This window comes from Thalassophryne amazonica, chromosome 3, assembly GCF_902500255.1.
Source record: "Thalassophryne amazonica chromosome 3, fThaAma1.1, whole genome shotgun sequence".
In the NCBI taxonomy this organism is placed as follows: domain Eukaryota; kingdom Metazoa; phylum Chordata; class Actinopteri; order Batrachoidiformes; family Batrachoididae; genus Thalassophryne; species Thalassophryne amazonica.
The window spans coordinates 14831172-14851910 of record NC_047105.1 but is presented as its reverse complement, the minus strand read 5'-3'; the positions used below and the strand labels follow the sequence as shown (position 1 = coordinate 14851910).

Sequence of the window (20739 nt, the reverse complement as noted above, 5' to 3'; positions counted from 1 at the left end):
TTGGCTTCGTCAAATCAGGACCTTTTTCATGCACTGGGGCAGTTTGCAGCCGAGTGTGAAGCGTCCGGGATGAAAATCAGCACCTCCAAATCCGAGGCCATGGTTCTCGACTGGAAAAAAGGTGCCTTGCCCTCTTCAGGTCAGTGGAGTGTCCTTGCCTCAAGTGGAGGAGTTTAAGTATCTCGGGATCTTTTTCACGAGCAAGGTACGGATGCGTGAGATCGACAGATGGATTGGTGCAGCGTCTGCAGTGATGCGGTTGCTGTATCGGACCGTCGTGGTAAAGAAAGAGCTGAGTAGGGGGGCAAAGCTCTCGATTTACCAATCGATCTACGTTCCGACCCTTACCTATGGTCATGAGATTTGGCTCATGACCGAAAGAACGAGAACGTGAGTACAAGCGGCCGAGATGAGTTTCCTCCACAGGGTGGCTGGGTGCTCCCTTAGTGATAGAGTGAGGAGCTCAGTCACTCGGGAGGAGCTCGGAGTCGAGCCACTGCTCCTCCACATCGAAAGGAGTCAGCTGAGGTGGCTCGGGCATCTGTTCCGGATGTCCTTTGGACGCCTCACTGGAGAGGTGTTCCAGGCATATCCCATTGAGAGGAGGCCCCGGGAAGACCCAGGACACGCTGGAGGGACTACGTCTCTCGGCTGGCTTGGGAATGCCTCAGGGTTCCCCCGGAGTAGCTGGGGGAGGTGTGTGTGGATTGGGAGGTCTGGGCGGCTTTGCTTGAGCTGCTGCCCCCGCGACCCGACTCCGGATAAAGCGGAAGAAAATGGATGGATGGATGGATGGATGGATGAAAAAAGACCTGAACGTTCAGCTACAATTTGCCAGAAGGTACATCTGAGATGCAAGCCTAGATTTGATGTTTGGGTGAAAGAAAATCCTCCTCTATACCGGTTCGTCATGAAGCTGTATAACTGGGGATACAAAATGCAAAACATACACTATGCACATTTTGTCCAATCACAGCCAGCGAAGTCTATAACTTCTTCTGGGTTATCTGGGTGTCTTGGTGACTTTCCTCACTCTTCTCCTTCTTGCATAGCCACTCAGTTTTTGAGAACTCCCTACTCCATACAGATTTACCCTAGATTGCCATACAGTTTCTGTTTCTTCATAATTTATGTAAACAAATTCCAAGACATATTCAGTTACTTGGAAATGTTCATGTATCCATCCCCTGACTTGTCTGAAGAAAACTGGCAATAAAGCTGATTATTTACAGGTATTATACCAAAGGGGCCCATTACTTATGCAACCATCATCTTGTCTTTAATATTTTTATTAATGTACAGTATATCAAGTTGTAGAGATTTGTTTTCAGTTTGAGTTAAAGGAGCATATTTTTTCAAAGTTTTTATATTGAGAAACCTGATTTACTTTTTGTATTTGAAATGGCATAAATAAATTAAAATGCATGAAGTACCAAGGGGTTAAATACTTTTGCAAGCCACTGTATACTGATGAGCACTTCATCCAGCACACGTATGGTGTTGCGCAGCATCTCCACTCTGTACGGAGGGGAGACAGAGTAATTTCACTTTATTTTATTTTTGTCTTTGTGGATCATGGGATTTAATTTCAACACGTGCAGACAGAATCGACTGTCTGTGGTAAACACTGAGACGTTAATGAATCAGACATTGGCACCGGCTTCCTCAGGCTGAGGCACACACCCCAGAGCACAAAAACACAGAGGGACTTGTTTCTTCAGCAACGACAAGGAATTAAAGTATTTTCAGACGTCGTTTTCCAAAATCACTAGACTTTATGTGGATATGTGTTTGTCAGGCTGTGATGATGAATCCGAATGAAACGAACAGGTAAGATTACAACTTTATATTTACTCTGTGTGTGAGTGGTTTTAATATTTGAAGCCGTCTGTTTGCATGAGGACTGCAGCTTTCAGGCAATCAATGGACCACATTAAGGACCCATTCAAACATAACACGAAAGATGCAGAAGCCGGAAGAAAATCCACGAACCAAACAAGAAATGGGGAACCACAAACCATCCACCTGCTGTCGTGAGGGACGCACAATTGCAGAGGCATTGTTTGTATATGAACACTGTATTGCACCACATCGCACCGCTGATGTGGAGAAAAATAAAATAAAAACCAGCTGTATAATTGGTGAAATTCACTGGGTTGATATCAATAATAAATAAAAGGGGATACAATACAGAACCCTGCAGGTAAATGATGGTGATGGTCTAGTGGTTAAGGTGTTGGGCTTGAGTACAGAAGATCATGGGTTCAAATCCCCGCCTGACTGGAAAATCACTAAGGGCCCTTGGGCAAGGCCTTTAATCCCCTATTGCTCCCGGTGTGTAGTGAGCGCCTTGTATGGCAGCACCCTGACATCAGGGTGAATGTGAGGCATAATTGTAAGCGCTTTGAGCATCTGATGCAGATGGAAAAGTGCTCTATAAATGCAGTCCATTTATGGAGGGCGCTCCGATTTTTAAAGAATGGTATGCAATTCCTTCTTTGTGCTCTAGTCGACTTCAATCGTGTTATGTGTGAAGGGACCCTAATGGACGTATTTCAACATGAGTAAATTACACAAAATGTGTGTCAAGAATCGCATAACTTACCTTCAACTTATGTCAAGTGGGAAGTGATCCCATAACCTTGACTATGAAATATTCAACTCAAGAATTCTGGGTTCCAATCAGTAAACCTGGTCTTTTTTGTGATGTTGACATCTTTTTACATAATTTACAATTATTTAACATTTAAGCTTGAGTGAGAATGTCAGCATGGTGGGACATGTCTGGTCTTGTTCAGACAAGCATATGTAAAGTACGCACTTTATTTGCAAGTGATTTATGAACCTTTGTTGTGAATCACAAGGTCCTGGTGGCTACACTGTTACTTGTTATATTTGTGAGGTTTCTCTCCACACCCTCCAATTTCTATCACACCTCGCCCGACTCTTTATAATCTCAATACCTATATTAAATAAAACAGCATGTGTGCCGACTGTGTCTCTGAGATGCAATTGCTTTGCACTAGCTATTGCAACTGTTGTGTTAGAAGGGATTTTTTGAGTCTGAGTGCGTTGCCTTGTTACTGTAAAATCCTGTCTGAATTGTAGACACATCGACAAAAAGATAAAACAGTGGAACACGAGATTAATCATGATGATTACATGAAAACAGAAGCATTTAAAATTAAATTAGAGGTGCCCCTCTTCAGTTACTTGAATAAGGACACAAAGTTACCTAGGAAACAAGCGTTAGTGGCAAATATTTTGTGGCACTTCCTGCTTCTTCAAATTATACATATATGTACATATATGTACAAAATATACATATATGTACACTCATAACAACAAATACCAAGAAAGGATAAGAAAGACAAGCAGAGACAATATAAATTAATCAGTAAACTAAAATATCTGAACACAGCAGAACAAATAGCAGTACAATTCGCCCTATTGACGTATCCCATAATCCCCTGCATGCCAGAGAGTCGCTGCAGTCAACAACATATAGAGAATCAACACAATGACAGTTGTAAATTAATATTATACTACAAAAATGTATTTTTTATGCTTTTCATCACGTTAATAAGAGACTGCTGCATGATACCCTGAAAACTTGCTAAAACAATTATAACAAATAATCCGTGTCTGTTACATTTAATCTGCTTGGAATTTAATAAACGCAAACCGAATTTCAGACATATATATTAGTCTGGAACAAAGAGGACAAACAGTGTTGTAAAGAACAATAATCAAGACAAAGAGCAAACTTCACTTTCCCCCAGAACGACATGATCAGGAAGCGACTGTAGCTCACAGCAGCTCCCACTGAAAATAACAGAGAGACAGCCTGTGATTCTCGCATGTTTACATAAAATACACACAATAACAACGTCTATAAACCCAGAGAATATATTCATGAGAGTTTTAGGCACAATATAAAAATAGTTTTATGTTGTGATGTTAATGGTGTTGTCTGTGTGCAGCGATTAAAGTGCAGCGTGATCAGAGCGTCTCAATGCAGTTCTCAATGTTACTGAGATCTTGTAGCACGGCGACCTCTCCAAGGTTTTGTGGGATTTGAAATGTCAATAGGGCAAATGCACAAATAAAACAGAAGAACATTAACAAAGTCAGTTAACCTAATTTATCCTACTAAGTTCTGTTGTTTGACTGCTGATATTTTGGTGTTCCACTGCTGCTAAAGTCCAACACAAACTTTAAATAGGAGTCCAAATTGTGATGTGTAGTCCAGTGATGCTGACTTTGTATGTCCACAAAAAAAAAAAAAAAAGACTTTGTGTAGTTCCTCAGTCCAGTGAAAAATCACATCGGCTTTTCAGCTTTTCATCCGAACAGCTCTTCATGCCTCCAGACAGCTTACAGTGGAGTGGATTTTGTGTGTGTGTTAGAAGAACTAGCACCGTCAGTTAGCTCTATCAAATCGTCATCTGTGAGCATGAGCGTGGCGTGCGCTCACACTTGTGGGATGGTGCTTGTGCGCGCATGTATTTAAAAAAAGACTGTGTAGTTCCTCTGTGTGTGTGTGTGTGTGTGTGTGTGCGCGCGCGCAGAGTGCAATGGTACCAAACATATGGAACCAAATTTGCACGCTAAATGCAATGCAATACAAATGGGACAAATAATGGCATACAAAGCACCAATCAAATGACAAGGATCCACTCAGCCGTTATATAATTTTATTTAGTGTTGATTTATCCTGTGTGGCAGCTAAATATTGTAAGTAAGTAAGTAAGGTTTATTTATATAGCACCTTTCAAGATAGAAATCACAAAGTGCTTCACATAAGAACAGAGAAATTAAAAACAGCAGAAACATAAAACCATAAAAACTAGGTAAAAGCCAGCCTATACAAAAGGGTCTTTAGCTTCACTTTAAATGTTTCAACAGAGTCTACGGAGCGTAGGTCCAAAGGCAATGCATTCCACATTTTAGGTGCCACCACCTCGAAAGCACAGTCTCCCCTGGTCTTCAGTCTTGTCCTAGGCACAACCAATAGGCCCAGGTCCGAAGACCTCAGAGACCTACTTGTCACATATGGATGTAATAGCTCGGTGATATAAGATGGCATTTGACCATGCAGATCTCTAAAAGTCAGTACTAGAATTTTAAATTGGAGTCTGAAATGGATGGGTAGCCAGTGCAAGGAGGAGAGGATTGGGGTTATATGTGACCTCTTTGATGACCTCGTCAGCAGCCTCGCAGCCGCATTCTGAACCGTTTGTAAGTGGTCCAAAGAGGACTTGCTAAGGCTAAAAAATAGAGAGTTACAGTAATCCAAACGTGATGACACAAATGCATGAATGATCATCTCCATCTCCGCCCGAGACACAATGCTGCGCAGACGAGCAATATTGCGCAAATAGAAAAAATAAGACTGTGCCAGGCGGGTAACATACGCGTCAAAATTGAGGGAGTGATCGAACGTAACACCCAAGTTCCTCACTGCTGAGTGAACAAAAGGGGCCAGAGAACCAAGATTCCCAACCACATTGGCAACAAACTCGTAAGGGGCACAAACAAGGACCTCAGTCTTTGCTATATTTAAGGACAAATAGTTGGCCGCCATCCAGTCACCAATAACCTCAACACAGTTCTGAAGAGCAGATACCCTATAGACCATTTGAGGAGTGAATGAGATGTACAGCTGGATGTCATCCGCATAACAGTGGTAGGAGACATCTTTAAAACTACTCAAGACATGACCAAGTGGGAGCAAATATACAGCAAACAATATAGGTCCCAGAACAGAACCCTGAGGCACACCACAGGATAGCATGGCAGAGGAGGACATAAATTTACCAGCAGCAACAGCGAAAGTCCTGTGTGAAAGATAAGACAAAAACCAGTCCAGAGCAGACCCAGAAATGCCCACCCAAGTCCTTAGTCTCTCAACTAAGACTCCATGATCCACCATGTCAAAAGCTGCAGAGAGATCCAAAAGGACAAGCACAGAATATTCACCTGCATCGCTGCGCATTAAAATATCATTTGAAACTCTGAGAAGGGCAGTTTCTGTAGAGTGCAAGTGGCGGAACCCAGACTGGAATTTATCAAGAATATTATGTTCAGCTAAGACCTCATTAAGCTGTTTGGCCACCACTTTCTCTAAGACTTTGGAAATATAAGGCAACTTTGAAATTGGTCTAAAATTTTGAAGGAGTGAAGGATCAACATTAGGCTTTTTTAAAAGAGGGTGAATAACTGCCTGTTTAAAATACTGAGGGACATAGCCGGAAAGCAGTGATCTATTTATTATCAATAAGACAACCGGGCCAACAGAATGGAAGACCTTTTTAAAAAAGGAGGTAGGGATGATATCAGGTGGGCAGGAGGAAGGTTTCAATCTGTCCACCAGACCAGTGAGCTCTTTCAGTGATATAGGTTTAAAACTATCCAGAACTGATGGCCAGGTAAGATAGGGCACAGAAGAAGACAGAGAGGGATTAATATTTGCCCTGATATCACAAATTTTGCTGATAAAAAAGGACAAAAAATTGTCACAGTCTTCATTTGACTGAATGATAGCAGCAGGAGATGCAGGTGTAACAATGTCTCTGATTGTGTCAAACAAAATTTTTGGATTCCGTCGGCTGTTAGAAATTAAAGTGGAAAAATAAGCAGCCCTCGCATCTTTCACCATATTATTAAAAGAGATTAAAAGCTCCTTTAATGAAGGAGGTGGACCTGGAGCTTTGTAGATTTCCACAACCGCTCCACTTTCCACATGATCTCTTAACACTAAGAATACTGTCATTCATCCAGGGGGAGAAGTTATTCAGAGGGGCGTGTCTCGTTTTTAAAAGGAGCCACTCTGTCCAAAATTGAGAGACAATGATGATTAAAAGAATTAACTAAAATATCAACATCATCTGAACTAAACAACTCATCAAGGTTAAAAGCAGCAGAAAATACATCTGCAGTAAAATGATTAAAAATGCGAGAGCAGATCACAGGAGGAGCAGACGGACAATCCAGATTAAGAGACAAATTAAAAAGAATACAAACATGATCAGAAATAAAAATATCCTCAGAATAAATAGACTCAATATTAAGACCCAGAGTAAAAACAAGATCTAAAACATGACCTTTGCTGTGTGTGGGGCCAGACACGTGTTGGATCAAGTTGAAAGATTCCATCAGACTGATGAATTTAGCAGCAGATTTATCAGAAGCATCATCAACATGGAAATTAAAATCACCAACAATTAAAAGTCTGGACAGCTTGAGAGTTGTAGATAAAAAGTCACTAAACTCCTTGAGGAAGGAAGTGCATTGACCAGGTGGACGATATATTAAAACACAATAAAAAGGATTAGTTCTCCCAACTTTTAAAAACAGTGATTCAAAAGATGGAAACGATTCTGAACTCACACGTCGACACACAAAGCTGGTCCTACAGACCGCAGCAAGTCCGCCACCACGTCCACACAAACGCGGCGAGCTGAAGAATCGGAAATTTTTGGGACAGAGTTCAATGAGGGGGGCGTGTTCCATTTCCCTCTGCCAGGTTTCAGTTAGAAACAAAAATTCCAGGTCCTTGGAGCGAATATAATCATTCAAAATGAAAGTCTTGTTAGCAACGGAGCGTGCATTTAACAGCGCCATCCTGAGAGGAGCTGCAGCTGGATTCTCCACAGCAGACTGCCGGGGGAAGGCACACAGGACCCGCGGAGACGAACCACTTCGCCTGCGGGTTTCACACGCCAGCGGGGGGGCCACCACAGCCACAGGAAAAATCAGGAAACACCTGACGGAGACAGCAGGGCTGCCGGTGATGATCCAGCGAGGGAGATGGGCCGTACATCCACACGTCCGGAGAAAGCAAGTTGATCAAACGGGATCGACGATTTTCCCACAACTCCGCGTTTCCAGAACAGCCTCAGCCTCACCTGCACACCGGCTCTTCTCCCCCGCCTTCGTCTGCATCCGCTGGAGCTCCTGTAGCGCTGACTGGCGCTAGCATCACCGGCTAACGGCACAAACGGAGGCCACCGAAAGAGCTCATCACCAAAAGAAGATGAGAATGAAGCCCCATAGTTCTCCATAGTAGCTCGGATATTGAGCAGAGCCTGACGGTCATACACACAGCGAGCAGCAAGACCATCGTAGACCAGCAGGATGACAATCAACAACACACACACAACAGGTACGTGGACAGCAGCGACGGCGAAGCCAAACACAGGCGCCATCTTGATCACCGTCCCAAGTCCCTGTGCACCTGTCAGGCTCTGTCTGGCTTTTAAGGGTCTCTGTCTGGCTCACTCTCTGTGCCTTCTCTATGGTCTGTGTGCGCCCTGATTCAGCCTTTGTTGATATGGATGAGTTCTGCTCCTGGTTTTACTTCTCCTGTCTTTCTATAATGGATTCTGTGGCTCCTCAAAAACCCAGGAAATCTAAAGCCCCGGTCACATGGCAATAATGAAGGACACCGAAGCAAAACAAAACAAGAAATCTGGACTTACATTGACTTTTGGAGACATTGTTTAACCATCATGCAGCTTTGTTCCTGTATCTGGCACTTCGTCAGAATTTTCAAACAGTTGAAAAATGTGAACGAATCCCAACAACTTCAATTCATCCATAATCCGTTTTGCTTTCTGTCTTGATGGTTCCTCATTGTTTGAATAGTTCCTGTACTGTCAGTGTTCCATTTGATTGTTGTCCACCTTCGTCCAACCTCCCAAGTCTGACGTCTTGCATGAACATTGATGAAATCTGAACAGATCAATAACTAAAGATCCAACGAGCTGAATTTGACTCGTCCATGTGTGGGACAAAAAGCAACGTTGTTACACACAAACAATAGCGGAAAGAACATTTTATCAACTACTTTAACTATTTGCGCACGTTCACAAGCCATCTGTGGCTGGAGAGGCTGTGTGTGCACACACACAAACGGCTGTACGCCACAGACATTCCAGCCACAGATGGCATGTGAATGTGTGTGTGCGCGCACATGTTGTTTACCTGTTGTCAAGACAACCAGAACTCGCGCCTGCAGGTGCTGTGGAAAGCGCACGTTGGCTGCAGACTTAATCACAGGCGGGCGCTCGGTCTTATACCCACTGTCATGTCACGTCACTTCGCTTCATTTTACTTTTGTTCGTTTCAGTGTTGTTTCGTTCTTTTATGATGATGTGAGAAGTGCCGGTGCGTTTGTCCACTTTTTCTCGACGATTTGCGACTTTAGGACTTTTTTTCCTTCATTCAGCTATCGCCGTGTGCCGTGTGACCTTAAGACTTGGCCTGAACCCTGGTTAAATGACAGAACCCATGCAGCCAGACCGGAACGTCGCAGAGACAAACACAGGTGGAAGAAGGACAAGTTGCAGGTTTCATTTTAAATTGTAAAGGACCACTTGGTGCTTTCAAAACATTGTCAAAGAATCCAAAAGAGAGTTTCTGTCAAGCAAGAACTACAATAACCCTCATGCACTGTTCAGAACAGCTGACTCTGTCCTGAATGTCCCACAGCCTGTATGGTTGGAAACATCCAATGATGTGAGTAATAGTCTCTGCACTTTTTCATTAAGGCTGCTAACACAAGAGCTCTCATTTCTCCACCTCTGACCCCTCTGTCTCTGTTCCTTGCCCAGCAGTCTTCAATGGATGAGAACCTGTGACTCTGTCACTGTTAAGAGGATGTGGTGGCTCATATAAAACCATCAGGTTCTCCTCGTGATGTGGTCCCTCCCCACGTCTTTAAACAAATTTTTTTCTACCTCATGGCAGTCTGTTCTGGCCATTATAAATAGCAGCCTGTCCTCTGATCTTGTCCCTATAAGCTTCAAACACACAGTGGTGCAATCTTTGCTGAAGAAGCCTGGCCTTGAAAGCACTGTTTAAGCGAATTTCAGGCACATCTCCAAGTTGCCATTTTCACTAAAATCCTGGAGAAAATTGTCTAGGCACAACTAAAAACTTTCCTTGATGAACACAGCATTATGGAGGCTTTTCGGCCTGGCTTTAAAATCTCATCTGCTCCGCTCTTATATGGGGTCGCACAGGGGTCAATTTTAAGACCCCTGCTTTTCTCACAGTACATGCTTCCCCTAGGTTCTGTCCTTAGAAAACACGGTGTCGCTTTTTATTTTTATGCTAATGACAGCCAGATATGTCCCCTGAGGAAAAGTGATGCCTGTTCTCTCAAATCCCTGCTGTCATGTCTTGAAGTTGTTAAAGCATGGATGGCCTTAAATGTCCTGGGTTTTAATGATAAGAAAACAGAGGTGATTGTGTTTGGCCCTAGCGGCTCCTGTGTGCCCTCCACTGTTGATATTGGCAGCTTATGCAAAATCTACTGTTACTAATTTGGGTTTTAAGATGGCCAGCAATTTCAAATTGGATGGCTAAATTAGTGCAGTAGTTAGTAGTTGGTCCTGACCTGGTGTGGTTACACGTGGTCTGCGGTTGTGAGGCCAGTTAGATGTACTGCAAAATGCTCTGAAATGCCTTTGGAAATGGCTTATGGTCGAGAAATGAACATTCAGTTCATCTGCAACAGCTCTGGTGGACATTCCTGTAGTCAGCATGCCATCTGCATGCTCCCTAAAAACTTGTGACATTGTGCTGTGTGATAAAACTGAACATTTTAGAGTCACCTTTTGTTGTGGCCAGCTTATGACACACCTATGCAATAATCATGCTGTCTAATCAGCATTTTGATATGCCACACGTGTGAGGTGGGATGAATTATCTAAGCAAAGGAGAAGTGCTCACTAATGCAGACTTGGACAGATTTGTGAACAATATTTGAGAGAAATAAGTCTTTTGTGTATATAGAAAATGTTTTAGATCTTTGAGTTTTAGATCTCATGACAGACCAGGCAGTGACATCACGGTGCCGCTCTACTCTGATTGTCTGTCACCCTTGAAACTTTAAAAAAAAAACTGATTTGCATTATTCATGGCATAAACATATGAAACAGAATGTGACTTTTTAACGTCTTAAAATACCTCTTTAAAATAGGTCAAGGTTAGCCATCTTTGAACTTGTCCAAGGTCTCTGTCCCAAGAATGTCCCCTGTGAATTTGAAGACTCTGGCAGTAATACGACTGGACTTATGCTCAGCACAGACAAATGGACGGACGGGCGGGCAGACGGATGCAAAGCCTTCGCAATACCCGATGGCCATATTTTGATGGCCTCGGGCAAAAATGCTTTCTAATATGAGAAGCAATGTTGACAGACTGCGAGAGATCCACTGTTTTTGAAGTGGAAATCAATCACTGTTTTTTGGATGTTGCTTTAACCTTTAAAATTTGTCCTGCGCACTAATCCCTTGGTGAGTTTCTGCTTTCAACCAATTTCTGTCAGAAGATTTTCCAGGTGATAAATTCTCTCCCAGTATGAAGACAGAAAATGCTTCATCATAATAAACTCAGTCATAAAAATTTATGAAGAAAACAAAACATTTTGTCTGTCCTAGCATTCTGCCATATTCAGCATTCTGTGGTGCGCGTACGACCTGCTTATGATTTATGCTTTGCATATCGTTCATCATATATCTATCAAGCAGCAGATGCAGATGGTGGCTGCAGTAAATTGGAAGATGAATAAAAAAAGTAAGTAAAAAATGTGTCGCTGCAAGCATATCCAGACTTGTTATGGACGCAGTGATCCTGATGTCTTTTAAGACCATCTGTTTTCCAAATTGTGTGCCCTTATGAGCCCGAATCCATCTGTGGTGTAAAGAAGAAAATGAAATGGGTACTTTTTGTGAGCAAAAATACGCCATTAGTTGGATAATAAAAGGAAAATATTTCTCTCTATAATTGGGTCTTGACTATCTTAAGTTGGAGGATTACTAGATTGTGAGTTGTTTTAAAGGATGGTTCAAACACAATCCCAATGGTTAGCTGCACATGACTGCTAGAGCTACTGATGGTCACTAAAGAGTTATTTTATGCACGATTTCATTTTAAAAGTTAAGGAAAAAGGAAAGTTCCTGATTCTACATATTCACACACCAAGGAAAAACACCCTGCAGAAAAGATGTGTATATCATATTGGCATGAATACAAGATGCCCCCGATTATAAGAAAAAAAAAAAAGAAAAACTTCATTCTTCAAAACATTTTTTTCAAAGACAAGACAGAGTTACAGTACTATAAAAAGCAGATCATGTCATGTCCATTCTACACAGACGGAACATTTCTGTGAATGTTGACTGCTTATGTAATGACATGAGATGGGTGATGCATTATGATGACCTTTAAGATGTCTGTATACCCAAATGGTCTCGGAAGATTCCTTCATGGGAATCCAAACTTCCTTGTGTTATGAGAGCATTTAAAAAAAAGTGTCACATGAAATACAATCACCAATCAAATGACAAGGATCTATTTAGGTGTCATATAATAAACAATATTGTCCTGGGAGCTGCGTTATGTGCATGTCAGAATAGCATGTGAGCAAAACCTCCATTTGTATACGGATTTCCGTCAAAATTTGTTTTCATGTTCCGTTTATGTCATCATATAAAACTGCTAACTTTATATATATATATATATATATATATATATATATATATATATATATATATATATATATATATATATATATATATATATATATATATATATATATAGCAGTCCTCAATCCTTATTGAGTCCTGTGTCTTTCAAGTATTTAAAAAGTCAACACTTCCCCCTCTCACTTGACCTTACTGCTAAAATACTTCCTACAGAAACTTCTTTCAGGCCTTACAATTGATTTCCTTCAGTTTTTATACTTTATAGCTTTATTTTGACATGAAATGCACTCCTCTCAAAACGTGTTCAGTGATAAAATCAAACTTACCCCTCTCTTCTTCTACGGTGCTTCATGGCAGCCGGCATCCTTATTGTTGCATTGCTGCCACCTGCTGTATCAGTCCATGGTAGCAGTACTAAATCCTCTCGATGAGTCCAGTGTCTTTAAAGTACTTAAAAAGCAAACACTTCCCCCTCTCACTTTACCTTATGGCTAAATTACGTTCTACAGAAACTTCTTTTAGGCCTTAATCAATCAATCAATTTTTTTATATAGCGCCAAATCACAACAAACAGTTGCCCCAAGGCGCTTTATATTGCAAGGCAAGGCCATACAATAATTATGTAAAACCCCAACGGTCAAAACGACCCCCTGTGAGCAAGCACGTGGCTACAGTGGGAAGGAAAAACTCCCTTTTAACAGGAAGAAACCTCCAGCAGAACCAGGCTCAGGGAGGGGCAGTCTTCTGCTGGGACTGGTTGGGGCTGAGGGAGAGAACCAGGAAAAAGACACGCCGCGGAGGGGAGCAGAGACCGACCACCAACGACCAAAGCAGAGTGGTGCATACAGAGCAAAAAGAGAAAGAAACAGTGCACCATGGGAACCCCCCAGCAGTCTACGTCTATAGCAGCATAACTAAGGGATGGTTCAGGGTTACAATTGATATATTCAGTGTTTTCTCTTTAATCAATTCAAAAATGACTAGACATATTTTATAAAATAAAATATTTTGAGGTAAAATAAAAACACTTTGCTAAATACTGTAAAGGTGTTCTTTGGTTATGCTTTTTTTTAATTTATATTAAAACTGGTAGCATTTGAAAGGGCTGCATTCTGATGATAGTATTTCGCAACACTTTATTTAAAAATCATTTGGTTTGGTGGTGGAATTTGGCATTAATATGTGGCCTTGATCTGGTGATGTCTATTTTAATTTAATTTTTTAACTATTGTATCAGTTTTAAACTACTTATAGTGGCAAAAGACTTCATTGACAAAAGTTATGTATTTAAGTGTATTATTTACTGAAAGTAGAAAGTGTGTAATTATTGATTTGTTTTATAAGACACACTTAGAATTTGATAAATGTAGAATGAAAACAATGAAAGCAGAATTAGTCAGTTAATGCAGACAGCCAGTCCATCTGTGGAAACTTGTTACAGACAATACATACAAGATAGAAAATAAATTTTAATGAAATTAAGACTTGAGCCGTATTTTGTTCCACTGATTTAAACCAACAAAAACTGACCAAAGTGCTCTCAGAATGCACCAAATTGCACATTTGCTTCTACATTTCCAGTGGGGCATGCCCCCGGACCCCCAAGGGGACCTCCCGCCTTTGGCACTCGGCTGTCCACTTGCAGAAAATGTTCACTCAAAAAATTTTCAGCTGCTTGCACCCATGGAATAGCATTGCTGTGGCAGTCATGGGAAGAACTTCACTCTGATGCATAAACTGGAAGAGGAAGTATCTATCTAGTAGGTAATTAGTTGATTGTGCCATTAAAATGCTGAAAAGTGCCATTCGGCAACATGAAAGTAAATAGTGCCTGAAATAATGACATTGGCCTGTTGTTGCCTATTTAGCATGTTGGTGGAAAAAAAATAGAGACTCAAAGACAACAAGAAGGACACACTCATGGGTACTTGGCACCACATCCTGCTGCAACATGACATGCAAAAGTCTAGTCCACGCTTATGATCTGCTTCTCTGGCTGTCCTTCGAAAAGAAAAGGAGCTGCCGCCCACCATGGCCACGTTCCAAAGTGAGTAAAGCTGTTCTGCAGAGCTACAGTCTAATGACTGATGACTGTGTGTGGGTGTATCAGATATGGCAGAGCAGCTTAGTGGCTGTGTTTTACCAATCAATTAGTAGGTCATATATGGACTTCTGTGACCCATCTCGCAGATGTCTCAATAAGACATTAAATGTCTGAATTTTGGTTCCATTAGGGAAGACTCAAACATCAATGGTAACAGTAATTTGATGCTTTAAAGAAATTTAACATGAATCTCCAACCGTATTTAAATAAAAGACCAAATAAAACATTTTGAAATGAAGAAACCTTCGAGATGCTGATCAGAAATTGTTTTCTTCTGCTCATTTCTGCCCATTTGTAACTGTTCAGTTTGTATTTTTTATATTTAATATTTCTCTTACAGTATCACAAAATGAAATATGTTATTGTGATGAGAGGCCTTGAAGCCTTCAATTTTTCATTGTGTATTTCTGCTTCAACAGGAGCAAAATAAAGAATTTGACCATTTTAAAATGGCAAATTAAAGCTGTAGGCATGTTGCCTTGACCACACCAAATCCTGGCAGATCCCAGAAGGAAAACAGAGCAGGTCCTGATTAGTACTTGGCTGGGAGACCTCTTGGAAACACCAGGAGCTGTTTGAATGTTTTTTCCAATGCAAAACTGGATTTGCATAAGGAAGGACATCCAGTGTACTGTTGTGCCAGATCTGCTGTTGAACCTCCAGCAGTAAGGGGCAACCAAGAGCAAAAAAATAAGCAACCCAGCAAATTAGAGCTTCCAGATTTGGACAATATAATGGATAATCCTTTAGTCTGAACTGCTTTTCTACTTGTCGGTAGGACAAGCATTATTAACTGACCCTGTATTGCAAGAGGGCATTGCTAATTACAGCTGGTGGTCAGTGATTAAGAGGTGATCTATGTATGTCGCTTCTGTCACATCTTCTCCCAGCGAGGTTTTTATGTTTGTGCTGCTGAACCACAAAAAACTTCAGTAAAGTGAAGATTACTCAAAATATGTGTTTAGCAAAATGGAACAAAGGACAGGTTTCACACGACTCACGTGGAGTGTACGATGGACCCGTAGCTCCCCAGGGAGACGACGACGAACAGAGGGTTGATCATGTTGGTGATGTGGAAGGGACCCACAAACCTGGGCGCGAGCTTGCATACCATCCCCCGAAGTTGCAGATCCCTGGTTGACAACCAAACCCGCTGGCCGGGTGTGTAGAGGGGTGCAGGACAATGGTGGCGGTCCGCCGCCATCTTGAATGAAGAGGAGGCCTTGAGCAAGGTTCACCGAGCCTGGACCCAAATCCTCTTGCAGTGCTGGATAAAAGTTAGTGCAGATGGGACAGAAGAAGATGAGTCTGTGGGAGAAAACAGAGGTGGTTGATAACCATATACCACATGGAACCACTTGGGGAATAACCGGTGGCTGAGGTCGGAGGATGGTTATGGGCCAGTTCTCCCAATGGAGGTGCACAGCCCAGGTAGACGGACTGTGGGATGCTGGAATGCAAAGACCCTTTTCCAAAAAACCCAGCGCAGAAATGGGATACAAACTGAGGAACCTGGACTGACACAATATCCTGTGGAAATCCATGCAGCTTAAACACATTTTTAAGCAGAACCTCAGCGGTCCTCTTGGGGACCATTTAGGGAGAGGAAAAAAGTGACACATCTTGGAAAACCTGTCGATAACTGTAAGAATTATGGTGTGGCCTTGCGAAGCGGGAAGGCCGGTGATAAAGTCTATGGCTATATGCCACCATGGATTTTTAGGAATCGAAAGAGGCAGCAACTCTCCGGACGGTCTTTGATTGGATGATTTTTGGCCAGCGCATACTTGGCATGTGTGAAGATATTCAGTCACATCTCAGCCCATATTGGGCCACCAAAAGCATTGGAGTACCATCCACTTAGTCTTTTTGATGGCGGGTGACACATGAACTGACTTTCATGAGCCCAGCAACTGACCTTGGCTCGGATTGTTTTAGGAACAAACTCCGGCATGGGCGCAAATTGGTGGGGGATAAGGGGGACATGTCACCCCCACCTTTTCAACCAGGGGGGGCAGAATATGGTATGTCCCCCCACCTTCTGACATATATGTGTGTACTTGAAACATGCTATGCCAGCCTTATGTGCAAAACCATGTCAGAATAGTATCTTTCTTTCTGCAAGTTTGTATTTAAGTTTGTATCTAAGTTTTCACTACAAGACACTAGAACAGTTTTTACCCCACTATTTTTCACTACCAGGGACAGTTACACTACCTCTACCTCAACTCACAGGATATGTTTTTGCACAATTGCTTTTTTTCTCCCCTTGACCTTGACCTGTGTTAATGCTTGTTGTGTATATGTGTGTCTTGAAATGTCCATGTGGGCATTATGTGTATTTGTGTAAGCTACTTGACACCTTAATTTCCCCCTGGGGATCAATAAAGTTACTCTACTCTACTCTACTCTATTTTTAGCACCATTGACTTGTTTACAACACCTGTTTCTTGTTTGTCACATTTGGAATTTTCTGTGACTGCATTTGCCCAGATTTGAAACCAAAAATAGTTGCCTCTAGGGACTAGTGTCTACACATAAGTATCAATGGACCATATGCTAATTTACTAAATTCTGAAAGTTAGAAAAGGAAATCAGAAAAGCTATCTGGGACCTCAGAAAGCTCATCTGCAATTATTGCTTGATCTCCAAAATCAGTCTATGCAAGCAAAATTATGTTCAGTCTGAGTGTTGTCATTAGTGCCACTTCGGAAATTAAATTCATGATAAGTAATTTATCCTAAAATTATGATCTGTTGTTTTTTTTTCAAATTTATGCAAAAACAAATCATGAGAAAAAAAATACAGTATGTGATAGTTAATAGTTATTAAGAGCCTGTTCTTTCATATTTCTGAATACATTTTACCACATTGCAGTTGTTTTTTTTTAATGAAAACTCAACCTATCATTCTTTTTGAGTTCTACACATGTGCTGATACCTTATTTACACCAGGATGTTAATAAAATCAATGCTGGCTATTCTCAGAATAAAGTACTTATATCCACAGTTTCAAATTGTATAAGTCAAATGGTGTACACTTTATGGTCTTCTCAAAACATTAAAATTACTGTTCTGGATGCTCAGAATGCATCTGAGCTTATCTACAAACCGCTGGCTTCTGGGGGCCTAAAGCTTTCTAGTTCTAAATTGCACCCTTGAACTTCGGGCACCCTTGAGGCATGGCTCCTTTCCCAGAAACTGCCTTGACCTTATCCACTATTCCCCACGTGAGGACAGAAACAAAGCATGCTGAGGGAATTACAGTTTGAGGTTTAGTGCTATGATCCCTGGACTCAAACCGGCATGACAGAGAGTCCGGTTTGCCGTTCTTGGAGCCCAGTTAGTTGGAATGGCTGAAGAACAAGGACCATTGAGCTTGCCTGGCATTAAGTCTTTTGGTACACATACCTATTCCAGGTTCTTGTGGTCAGTTAGAATGAGAAAAGGTAACTGGTCCCCCTCCAGCCAGTGACAGCACTCTTCCAAGGCCACCTTAATGGCCAACATCTTGTGGTCACCTATGTCATACTTGCGCTCAGCAGTTGATAGCTTTTTGGATAAGAACACACAGGGATGCATCTTATTATCAGTAGAACAATCTTGGAAAAGTACCTCCCTTACTCTGACGTCCAAGGCATCAACTTTGACCATGAGCTGCTGACCTGGGTTTGGAAAGAGCAGCACAGGGGCGGATGTAAATCATTTCTTTAGCTCCCAGAAAGCTTCCTCAGACTCATGGGACCAGACAGATGCCTGGTCAGTGGAGGTAAGATTGTGTAAGGGAGCTGCCATGGTAATAAAATTTTGAATGAACTTACGATAAAAACTGGCTAAGCTTAGGAACCGTTGGACCTCCTTGCGATAACAAAGAGTGTCCCATTCTGCTACGGCTGCAATATTGGTTGGATCCATCTGAATCCCCCCCTCAGATATCACAAACCCCAGAATAGACACGGTGGGTTTGTGGAACTCACATTTTTCTGTCTTGACGTATAGCTGATTCTCTAACAGATGTCGCGAAATGGTCCGGACATGTTGCTCATGTGTGTCTTCATCAGGGGACAAGTTCAGAATGTCATTCAAATAGACAAAAACAAATTTATCTACAAAGTCCATTGGTGCATCATTTACCAACCCTTGGAACATGGCAGGGGCGTTAGTTAGTCCAACGGGCATAACTAAGTACTCATAATGGACAGTCAGGGTGTTAAAGGCAGTTTTCCATTCATCGCCTTCTCAGATCTGAACTAAATGATAGGCATTACGAAGGTCAAGTTTGGTAAAAATCTTGACCCCTGCTAGTAATTCAAAAGCTGAGGACAATAACGGAAGAGGATATTTGTTCTTAACTGTGACCTCATTCAGACCCCGGTAATCAATACATGGACGAAGAGATTTATCCTTTTTTCCGACAAAGAAAAACCCTGTTCCCACAGATGAAGGTAACAGATGGATCAGACCCGTGGCGAGGGATTCTTGAATATATTCTTCCATAGCTTTACGTTCCGGGCCTGATAAAGAAAATAATTTTCCCCACGGGGGATTTGAACTGGGTAATAAATCAATGTGGCAGTCATAACGGCGATACGGTGGAAGAGACTTAGCCTTAGCTGTGCTAAAAACCGAATAATACAAAACAGCAAAAAATAAACCCCACAGACCCAATCATGACACGGATTTATTTGCAGTTTATTCTTCTTTTATATGACCTAGTTTGACATACTCTCTCTCTTTCTCTCTCTCCATATATATAGCGGGACGTCCTGCAGCGCTTCCAGGCGCTGTCGTCGGCCTGTTTCGAGCTGAAAACATCCTAATTTAAGGCTTAATTCACCCAGGACATCGTGAGAGAACAGAGAAGATTCAGAAGAGGCCGGCATGAGGAATTTATGCGGACATTCCACTGTTTAAGGACATTTTTTTAATGAAAGACGTACGCGCAAATTCGCCGAGTCGTTTCCATGACGACTCGGCAAATCTGTGTGCGCCGCGACAGGAAAAACACCTCCGTGTTGAAAACCATTTGTAGAATTCAGGCGGCTTTTAATGGCTTTCAACAAGTGAGTAACTGAGAAATTGTTTAACAGCTTGGGCATGTTCCAACTTGCCCGTTAAGATTTCCAACGGAGGTGTTTTTCCTGCCGCGACCCCCCGCGGTCGGGTCCAGCCCGACATGCGACTCTGCCCGCACGTTCTTTCATTACAAAATGACCGTTAACAATGGAATGTCCGAATAAACTCCTCATGCCGACTTCTTCTGAAAGTTCTCTGTTCTCTGACGACTTACTGCGTCAACAGAGCCTGAAATGTGGAAGTTTTCAACTTGAAACGGCAAGACGCTGCTGCCTCGAAGCGCAGATCGCCGTCAGGCGCCGTGGACCGTCCTTAAAGCGACACTACCAGACCAAAATCTCTCATCAGCCGTTAAAATTTTTACCGAAAACCAGCTGAATTTATTGAATGGTGTCCACTCAGTTGTGCCTTACAGTTTTGAAAAAATTTTTATCAAACAAAGTAAGTCTCTGAGCCATTCCTAAACAATGAAAAAAATCGACGAGGGGGTGGACGACTCCTCACTCAAAGACTGCCCACAGGCGAATGACGTAACCGACAGGCGTGAAAAAACTCTCGCATGCCCACGAGGGTTCAAGCATGTCTGATGTAATCACACGTGATTCAAATCCATATGGTTTTTGAAAAAAATAATGTCGGATACTTTTCTAATAGACCTCGTATATATATATATATATATATATATGAAATACTTTCTCATGTGCCGCATGTGCCGATTACAATTTGATTAAATTTAGATTTCAAAGTGAGCCTGAGCGTGCTTAAGTTTGCAAATGGCTGATTTACCATTGTGATTTGTTGGAGTTGCCGAGATTATGAACAGAATGTAGATATTTTAGCAACTAGAAAAAGTGGGTTGAGGTAATTAATTACAGTTTAATAAAGAATTATGAACAACTTTTTGAAACTTCAAGTGGTTTTCAAAAAGTAATAAAGACAGCTGGCAGAAAAAACAAAGAAATTCTCTAAAATGTCTTTGGGCCAATGTTATATTGTGCTCATGATGAGAGCTAATCACTATTCTAGGTTTTTATTCCTATGAGGCTATTCAACACTGACAATA

At 41.8% G+C, this 20739-nt stretch overlaps 1 protein-coding gene across 2 annotated transcripts in view; it reads left to right on the top strand.

Annotated features, from left to right (window-relative positions):
* igsf21a (immunoglobin superfamily, member 21a) overlaps positions 1 to 20739 on the top strand; it is a 930426-nt gene that overhangs the window by 491151 nt on the left and 418536 nt on the right. The window lies entirely within an intron of this gene.